The sequence below is a fragment of the Triplophysa dalaica genome, chromosome 2, assembly GCF_015846415.1.
Source record: "Triplophysa dalaica isolate WHDGS20190420 chromosome 2, ASM1584641v1, whole genome shotgun sequence".
In the NCBI taxonomy this organism is placed as follows: domain Eukaryota; kingdom Metazoa; phylum Chordata; class Actinopteri; order Cypriniformes; family Nemacheilidae; genus Triplophysa; species Triplophysa dalaica.
The window spans coordinates 19,803,915-19,814,083 of record NC_079543.1 but is presented as its reverse complement, the minus strand read 5'-3'; positions in this window follow the sequence as shown (position 1 = coordinate 19,814,083).

Sequence of the window (10,169 nt, the reverse complement as noted above, 5' to 3'; positions counted from 1 at the left end):
AGGGATTAAACGATTGGACTCTAGCGCCCCATGTGGACATTCAATTCATCCAAACTTGAAATTAGATTAACTGTGTCCTTGAAAACTAGTAAACTCAATGGACAAACGGTAGTGTCTAGATGGATCTATCATTTTTGTACCTGATTATGGAAATCACCATTTGAAATATCAAAATGAGGCTCTGATATTGTTTTTAACATTCGTTTCTTAAACAGTTTTTTTTTAACATTCCCGTACTCCCATTTGGGTCGTTTTAGTTTCGACGCCTTATTCAGGATAATAAATTAAATTTCTAACAATAAACAGCAATCATATTAAGCATTCAATTTAATGACATCATATGTAAACATACAACTTATTTTGGAAGGTGTTTATGCCCAGTTGATGTTGATGTTTGACATTACTTGAACATCAGTTGATACTTAGATTGTATAATAGAGCTCGATATTTTTTTTTTTGTGGGTTTGGACACAGAAGCTGCTTAAATTTGACTAATACCCAAAGTGACCACCAGGTCGCGCTAGATTATCACACGTCGAATGATCTCTGTGTGGTGTTTGCGTGTTCTCCGGGTCAGGGTGGGTTTCCATGTACTATTGTGGACCAGCCAGCTATCCCCATGAAGTAAAGTGATTAATAAACCATCTAAATTATGTTTATTTGAAAAGTAAAAGTGCTCTCTCTCTCTCTCTCTCACTCTCTCTCTCTCTGTGTGTGTGTCTAAAAAAATATGAATTTTTTCTTTTAAGCTATCATCATTCCAGTGCTCGGAATAATGATGAAGGATCAATACAACTGTTGTTCTGTATTTACGGTGTCGGTCACTTTATGCATAATCAGGAAAGGATGAAGGAAAGGATGAGGATGGATTTGTTAAAAGGTTTAAAGAAAGGAGAGATATATGTTGGCAGAGAGAGCGAGAGATGTTTTTATATCGTAGCTCTGATGTTTTTACTGTATATTGACCATCTGGCCATATAGATTAGGAAGATGAAACATCAACATTTTGAGTACTTCCTTGTTGCTAAGGAAACACTAGGACACTTACTGTAAGTCACAGTTGTGGTAGTAATTAGTGTCCTATATAGTCAGACCCTTTCCTATTAAGTTACACAAGCCTTTCTATTCTTTTCACTGTGAATGTGATCAGGATATGTACATGAATAATCTTTTTATGGTAACCCCAATCACATGTATGAGGGACATACTTTTCAACAAACAGCTGCGAACCTAGAACAATGTGTAACCTTTTGAGTGTTTTCATTTTAAAACACTTTACAGCCTAACAGTTTTTAATGAATGTTGCTTGAAATATCTATCTATCGAACCCAAGTTAATTTCAATCAGATCCTTAGTGGTTTGTTGGCACCCAGCCTCAAGTTCCACCCATACCCTCTCCATGCAAGATACTACTAACACACACGCACAGATAAACGAACATGCACACACGCACGCACGTACATCCCCCATCCTGCTAATAGGTTTCACTTGTTGGTGGATTTGTAGATGTTGGAACATGGCTTTAGATTTTTTTTTCATACACAAGAGTCTAGTCAGCGAGGTTTTGTTGTCATGTGATGGTTTCTGACTCACAGCTGTTTTTTCAATTCAGAAGTGTTTAGTGAGGTTCACGGCTAGGCTTGGTTTAGGCCTGTGCCACTCCTCAGTAAGCCATTGTTTATTTTTATTAAACCTTTTTTTGCTGTACACAATAGTGTCACTCTGGAACCAAAATGGCTGTCTGCAACAAAATCAGAACCATAAAGTCTTTTGGAATATCATTATATTCTAACACAAGATTATGATTTGTGACTGGGATTTGTCATTGATGCTGTCACATACGGGCCTATATTTAGTTACTGGTGACAGGATCCTGACACCCCTGTCTTTGTCCTGTTTTTGTACAAAGACTATCATCTGGCCACGTGTTGTCCTGTTGGTTGTGTCTGTCTTGTCTCTGTGTAGAGAAAAACTAGACAAAGACCCACGCTCTTCTGTCAGTGTGGCGATACCTGTTTTTCCGTTTGATCAATTTTGTTTTTTGTGTCACGTTATCGTCTGTCTGTTCTATCTTGTGTTTTGAACAAGTAGCGGCCTTTGCTATATGTTTCTCCTGTTTCACTTGATACAAGCCTCACAACAAGAGATTCCTTACAGATCACTCACTCACTGCTGTGTGTGTGTGCACTTGGATGGGTAAAATGCAGAGCACAATTTCCGAGTATGGAAGACCATACTTGGCCTCACTTCACTTCACGTCACTGTACTGAATGAAACAGGTGAGTTGAATTCATAGTTGAACGAATCGGACTCATTGATAAAAAAAGACTCGGCGACACCTACTGTCGGTTTAGTGTCAAATTTCTTTTCTATTAAAACAATAATGTATGCATTATTTAAGGATCCAACATTTACGAATTGTTATTGCAGAAATGGGTCATCGCAAAGATTCTTTGATAGCTGATAACGAACCTCACGACAAGGAAAATTATTCTGTATAAACAAATTTAATGAATGGTGGCTAGGTCCCTTTTGTAAACACACGTTAAGAGCTAAATCTTTAATAAAAGATTATTAAATATATTAAATAAATGTATTAATATATCCAATTTAATTTAATATGTCTTTCATCACAAGTGAGTGTTGGGGGGTCTCTGAATGGCAAAGGCCGGTTTGAACCCAGCCACCTCATTTGCGGATAATCTGTTAAAGTGATTAAATTCTGTCATCATTTGCTGACCCTCATGTAATTTCATACCTGTATAAACGACTTTGTTCTGATGAACACAGTGAAAAGTAATTGGAAGAATGTTAGCAATTTTCAATTCCGTGACATCATTGACTGCCATAGTAGGAAAAATTAAATGGTAGTCAAAGGTGCCCCAGAACTGCTTGTGTTCCTAAATTCTTCAAAATATCTCAATTTTGTGTTCAACCGAATAAAAAAGACAATATTTTTTATGTAGTGGATGATGTCACAATAACTGAAAATTGCGAACATTCTTACAAATATCTTTCTTTGTGTTTAACAGAACAACGAAATGTATATAGGTTTGAAACAAACTGAGGGTGAGTAAATGATGACAGAATTTTTATTTTTGAGTGAACTGTCACTTTAAGTTCTCTCATCTGTCTCCCCTCTTAATTTTTGCTTCTGGTGCATGGTTCCCGTGTGCGCGGTTTTGTGCCAGATAATTGTGATGTGTTTACCTCGGTCCTGTGGGTCTGAATTAGTTTGTCATCAGATCATGTGGACAGCAATGTTCCAATCTCCAGCCAAGCCAGCTTGTTATTCACCTGCACAGGGACTTTTGACCATTTATGGACATCAGACCCATTATCTATGTTTTTTGCCCTAATAAACATTTAGGTTCATTGCAGTTGTCTTTTCCTCATTCTCTCTCTCTCTTTCTCTCTCTCTCTCTCTATCTCTCTCTCTCTCTCTCTCTCTCTCTCTCGCATAAATATTAGGAGATGTCCCCACATTTTGGGAAGAATTGTATTCTACATAAGTGTACATTCAAATTGTTTAAAATATATACACTTACTCTTTTATTTGTAAACCTGGCCTGACCTCTGAATGATTCTTATCATTGTCTTTGAATTTCAACAGCAGCTGAACTGGTTGTAAATGGAAATAAGGAGCCAAGTCTGTAATTCAGGCAGCACTTCAAAGGCGTGTGTGAAAAACACTCTCCTCATTTGTGTCTTCCTCAGAGATCCTTATTATGCACGCAACATGCTGCTGCTGTTTTCTGATGCCTGTCTCCTTCAGATGTTTATTGTAAACTATCACATCTTAAAATAATATCTGTTTATAACCTTATTTTCCGTCAAAGGGCAAACAGAGGTCTCATTTCTTTCTGAAGTTATTCCGAAGATAAAACGAAGTCCACTTATATCCACAAAGGAGAATCAGCGGTCCATATAATGGTTGCCAGATGTTGATCTTCAGAAACAGGATCTTTTTTTAATCTTGCAAAACAGCCTCATCCATATGGCCTTGGTACAGTATATTATTTTGTCCATAATATATTTAAATAAAATGAACACATGACTAAATTGACTAAAATGTATTCAAAAAAATTACACAGAATTAAGGAAAATGACATAAATTACTACACAATTTTATATCTTATACAATAATTTATAGATGATAATTTATAGTTAATGCTAGTTGATGCTTTATTATATTCCTTTCTGACAGCAAAGGAACCATTTGTAATCAAATGAGTTGTCGAAAAACCCACAGGAGGGTTCGGTTCATATTTACAGTCTGCGAACGTACAAACTCCAGCAGACATTTGTCTTGTTGTCAACATTGGTTTTAAAACATGATTCATTTTTCAACCATATAAGTCCATCTTTGTGCATGAGAATGACACATTTTTAAGTCCAGGAATTTCGTGTATGGTTCCTTTAAGATAATAATGCCAGGAACAACACACTTTATCATATCCACTGACATCCACAGTCCTCCTCCACACTAATACACCCACTGTCACACACACACCGAAGCCATCTAGATGAGACATATCAATCTGGGAGGGACTTCCTGTTCATGGCCCACGAGATGACGAATCAGATGCCCTTTCTAGACCGACTTATATGTAGCTACATAAAGTCAATAAACACACATTTGATCTCTGTATTTCTCTATGTTTCACGCCAACTGTTTTCTTTGATATGAAATATATTCTGTTCCACTCGACAGTGTTTTCAGATTAAAATAAACCAATCAAATCAGTTAAATATTTAATAATGAAACCTATTCTTTTTTCCGTTGAATGGACATTTTTATCCTTGAAGGCTGATAATATAGATTCCATTAAATCTCATTTTTTTTAATTTACAAACAAGGTTAAAGAGTAAGTGGAGTGTAAATACACACCGTAAAAATGCTGGGTTGTTTTCCATCCAGTGTTGGGTCAAAAGTGGACAAACCCAACAGTTGTGTTGTAAATGATAATGGGTTGTTTAATATAATATTTTCTGGGGTTAATTTAACCCAAAATTTGTTTTTTATTCCTTTTTTGAACCAACGATGAGTTGAGAATAACCCAATAGAGCAGCTGTAGCAGCACCAACCAGAAAAATATGCTAATAATTCTAATAACACAGAGATGCTTGCAACCAAATGGTTCTTGGCTATACCATTGACTTCCATAGTAGTAAATGGCTATACATTTCTTTGTTCTGTTGAACACAAAAGAAGATATTTTGAAGAATGTAAGAATGCCAACTGGGTTACTTTTGACTACCATTTAAAAATAATTGTTCCTACTATGGAAGTCAACGGTGGCCAAGAACTGTTTGGTTACAAGCATTCATCCAAATATCTTTCTCTGTTCTTTCGAGCACATTTATATAGATTTGGAACAACTCTAGGGTGAGTAAATGATGACAGAATGTAAATTTTAGGGTGAACTGTCCCTTTAAATCGATTGTTGAATATTGCAGAAGTACATACGCTTTGATAAAGCATAACTGGTTGCAAACATTTTGTTGTGGTAGGTCAGTGGATTGGTTAAAATGGGTGTAATAACTTATATGAGCACAATAAATCACACAATACATGGTAAAATTATGTATAGTTATATCTATAACTCAGTAAAATAATATCACTAAATATCAACCCCCGGGAGATAAAAAATGTTTGTCATTGAAGGAACATCCACATCTGCTTTAAGAAAGGAAGCGAGTCATTTAGAGATATCAGAATTCATCACAACACACAGAGTTCACTTGAAGTTCATTTTCTGATTTAAAACATTAAGCTGTTTTCCCTGTGGGTGCATTAGAGAAATCTCTGCCAATGACCAACATCAGTCCAACATAATATATGCCGACATACCATCAGCTCAGAATGTGACCCCAAATTCTAAGGAATGGAGACTGTTTATTAATGCTTTTTATGCGTTTGTGCATGTATGCAAAACTTTCTCTGCATTTTATGCTGTTCCTCTCACAGTGTTTTCTGTTAAAAATAACATCATCTGTCAAATCCTTTGGAAAGCTTTAATGATGAAACCCCTTCTCTTCCACTATGAAAGATGTATGAATGAACCAAGCTTCTGAACATTTGGCTATGGAGACGAAAATAAATCCTTCTCTCATTCATTGCCAAACAGTATCAGAAACACCAGAGGATCATCAGAGCAAGTGCTTTGACACAATGTAATTATGGTGTCAGCGCTGCCGTGAGTTATCCGCTCTCCCCTTCCTTCTGACAGATCAATTGCATTTTCTCTTTTGTGCAATGGAAACAATCCTTATCTCATCCACATGTTTTTATCATGTTGTGTGGTGGATGAATAAAGGTATTCAGTACTGCTGGTCCGTTTAGCTAGTCATTAGCAAAGACCTTTTCTTATAACAAGGATTTTGATTTAAATGGGCTACTTACATAATTCTAAGGGATAGCTTTGTAAGACCAGAAATATTCTTTGCTTGATGTGTTTGGTTGTCAGAATTTTGTGTAGTGGCCCAGCTTTATTCAAGAAAGTGTTTGTGCTCATTACCTATCATTTTCATTTCATATCCTGGCATATGTAGGTCATTCCCACTGTGGAGCACATTTTCATCAGAAATGTTTCTCATTGGATAAAATATTAAGTTCACAGTTTTGAAACATGGAAATCATGTAAGTTTTGCATAATATCATTCTATTTTAAACTTTTATTTTATATTAACAAATTAGAACAAGGAATATTCTCAGTTTCTTTATTTTTGATCTTTCTTTCAAACTTTCATCTTTCTTTAAAGTTGTTTACAACAAAACACACTTTATCTTATTTCCACCTTGTTAGTTTGCCTAGCATCTTTATTTCCTCGCTATTGTGTGAAATCCAATTAAAATAATAAACTGCACAAGTTTGTTTTATCATATAAAAGAAAATACTTATTATTTTAATAATATTAGAACACTTTTCATTTTTAAATCTGGACTACGTGACAGAAATGTCCCATATAATGTACGTTTTTTATGGTGGACACCCACAAAAATAAAGACACACATACTTAAAACCATAGATATAAATAACTAGATGCCGTATTAGCATCTGTTTCCACAGGTTGCTATATTCGTAAATCAACCGCCATATTGGAACGGTGCGAGCCGGTCTGTTTTGCCAAGTCTTCGGCATTCCTATGGAATTGGGTTACGTTGTAACTGTTGCTCCGGTGTGATTTATCCACAGGTTAAGGGGTGGAAGGTTTTTTCAATCTTAAAATGATTTAATTTATTAATTTAAGTTCGCCCTGCGATGGGTTGGCACTCCATCCAGGGTGTATCCTGCCTTGATGCCCGATGACTCCTGAGATAGGCGCAGGCTCCCCGTGACCCGAGGTAGTTCGGATAAGCGGTAGAAAATGGATGGATGGAATTTAAGTTCGGTCATTTGGATTATGGAGGTTAGGCTTGTGATGAAGGATTTGTTTCAGAAATCTGGCAACCCTGCCAAGCCCGTGTTATAAAAAATTCGGCCCTGTGTGACTTGTGTCTGTGTAGGACCCAATTTAGAAGGTAGTTTTAATGCCTGATTACAAAGTTGCTAGCTCGATATGTTGTTGTGTTGTTAACCGCAGCTGCGTTAGCTTCTAGCGAGCTAAATACGCTGAGTAAAATAAAAGCATTAAAATGAAATGTCAAAATTTTAGTTTATGAAAAACATATGAGCATATAAGCTTGATGTAATATACACGCCAGTAATTGTGGGTCAACATCTTCTTAACAAACAAAAAACATCACTTTTAATATGGTTTCATTATAGGAAATAACTTAACAGTAAAGACGAGATTAGTTTGATTTCACTACCTATCGCCTCATGTACTACTATATCAAGCGAAAAAGACAATACGTGTCATTTTAACAAAGTAGCTACACACATCACAATGTGATTTTAAAGAACTGCAATCACGCGCCAAAAAGAGTACCCATTAGAAGTTCTTAAGGCAACAGAGTCACAAGGGGTCCTGAAGGGGACCGATTTCGAGAGGGGACTCGAATTGTCATGACACCGGTTCATTAACACTCAAAAAGAACAAACTGACTGTGTTGTTGTGTAAACTCATACATTATATTTGCTATAGAGAACGTGAAGCTGACGTTGCATGTTGCAGTGGCACCGCCATCTTGGGAGGGTAATACTCCACTGTTATCATTGTTTTGTCATATGTATGTATAAGTATGTTATCATACTTGTTTTGTGTGAAATCAATGTGAAAGAACCATGGGCTTTTCCTGAACGACTCTACCGTAGTTATAATTTCTTTATCAAACAAGAAAAGTAAAACACCGCATTGAACGCACTAGCAGCCATCCTCCCAAGATGGCGCGACATTCAACGCTGCGTGACGTTGATTAAAAATCTCTACTAACATATGACAACAACAAATGGGTATCAAATTTTTCGGAAATTAAATTTCACAGCCTTGGCTGGGCAGTTGTGGCATTCTAACAAACTTTAAGTGACGTCAGTGCACGATTCCAAGATGGCCGAAGCGTCTACATGCCTGTAGCGCTCGAATGAGGTATCTAGTTTTTTATATCTATGCTTTATGCTCTCTCATTGCTGAACTAGCAGCACATGCATGAGGGCAGTTGGTCATATGTAATGGAAATAAATGGAAGTAAATGTATTTAATAAATATTTTAGGCAATGTAATTGCCTGAAAGATAATAATACGCTATCAGTTAATATTTTGGGTTGGAATTACAAACTATGATTCCACCAGTAAGTCAGTTTTATCTGTCCAATAACTGTTAGAGAAGACAAAAGAGTGTGAGAAAGAGAGGAAGTAAAAGTGTGTGCCTAATGTCATCTAAGTTTGTTTTGACAAGGTTAACACAAGCTGCCATCAGAATATTAACAGTTCCTTAAACCACATAATCTGTTTGACATGCAATACGTTAACACACACACTTTTTGTCAAAATCTTACTTTTCATCACTTAATCATTGGACAAACAGAAACAAGTATTGGCATAAGCAGTGTCTAGCATAACAAATGTGTGAAATTGTTTTTAGATTTCTTCTAATGACGAAACTCATCTGTTGTATGTTTTCTGGCAGGCCCCTGTTGCTAAGCAACACATTTTACTCATGCTTTCTTATGAGTGTTGTAAAACTCACTGGGATTTTGACTTTGTAAATGGCTGTATCTTGTCAAGTTTGGCATTAGAATGCAAAGCCCGCTTTATGACATCTTTTGTGTCTCTATTGATTTCCAAAGACTGTCGTCACTGCTCTTTGTTGTTAGTGTAGCTCATGGCGGCTGTCAGGAGAGTTTAGCTGCATGATGCTCAGAAGAGTTGGGAGGTGACCGTCATCCCTCTGGTCAAAGACTTCATCCATCACAATCACATTCATCACACGTTGTCCATATCCTTCACGCTTTCTGCCACACAGTTCTGTTCAATTTGTATAGAAACCTAATGACAAATAATTACATGTTCACATTTTAGTCTGATACTTTAGTTCCAACACTGTTTTTGTATCTTGGTCAAAGTTTTTGTGTGAGTTTGGAGAAATACAGTTCGGTACTGTGTAGGAAAGCACGACGAAGAAGTATAATCCGAGATACAATGTTTCATAGAGAATCCTGAGGTAGTCTAAGCACTACACACACAACGCTTACACAAGAACAATACAGAGAACAGATGAGAACATAGGGTTAAATACAAATGGTAAACAAAGGGAACTAATGAGCAAATCGGGGCGAACACAATGATCAATGAACGATACAGAAACTAGGTCAAACTGAAAGAGAACTCAAAACACGAAGAATACACACACATACATGTTACAACAGTCTGTTTCATGTCAGATTTAAATGTGACAATTTGCTCCATTTGTTCAATTCAAATGAGTCTCTGGTTATTTTTATACTTGTGCAAGCAGCTTTACAGCAAATATACCTATTTTACTACAGTAAGCAGGGATAATAAATTATGAAATTTGGTATTATAGCATTTTTTCCATAAAATGTACACTAACTGTGAAAATAATTGTCTTTAATATCAGTTTCTAAATAAAAAAATGACTCAATTCATGATAAACAATCAAAGCTCGTATACTGTATTCACAATAAGGTTGTATTTGTTAACATTACTTACCACATAAGCTAACATGAACTAACAAATGTTTATTATATTTTTTTGTGGCCAAG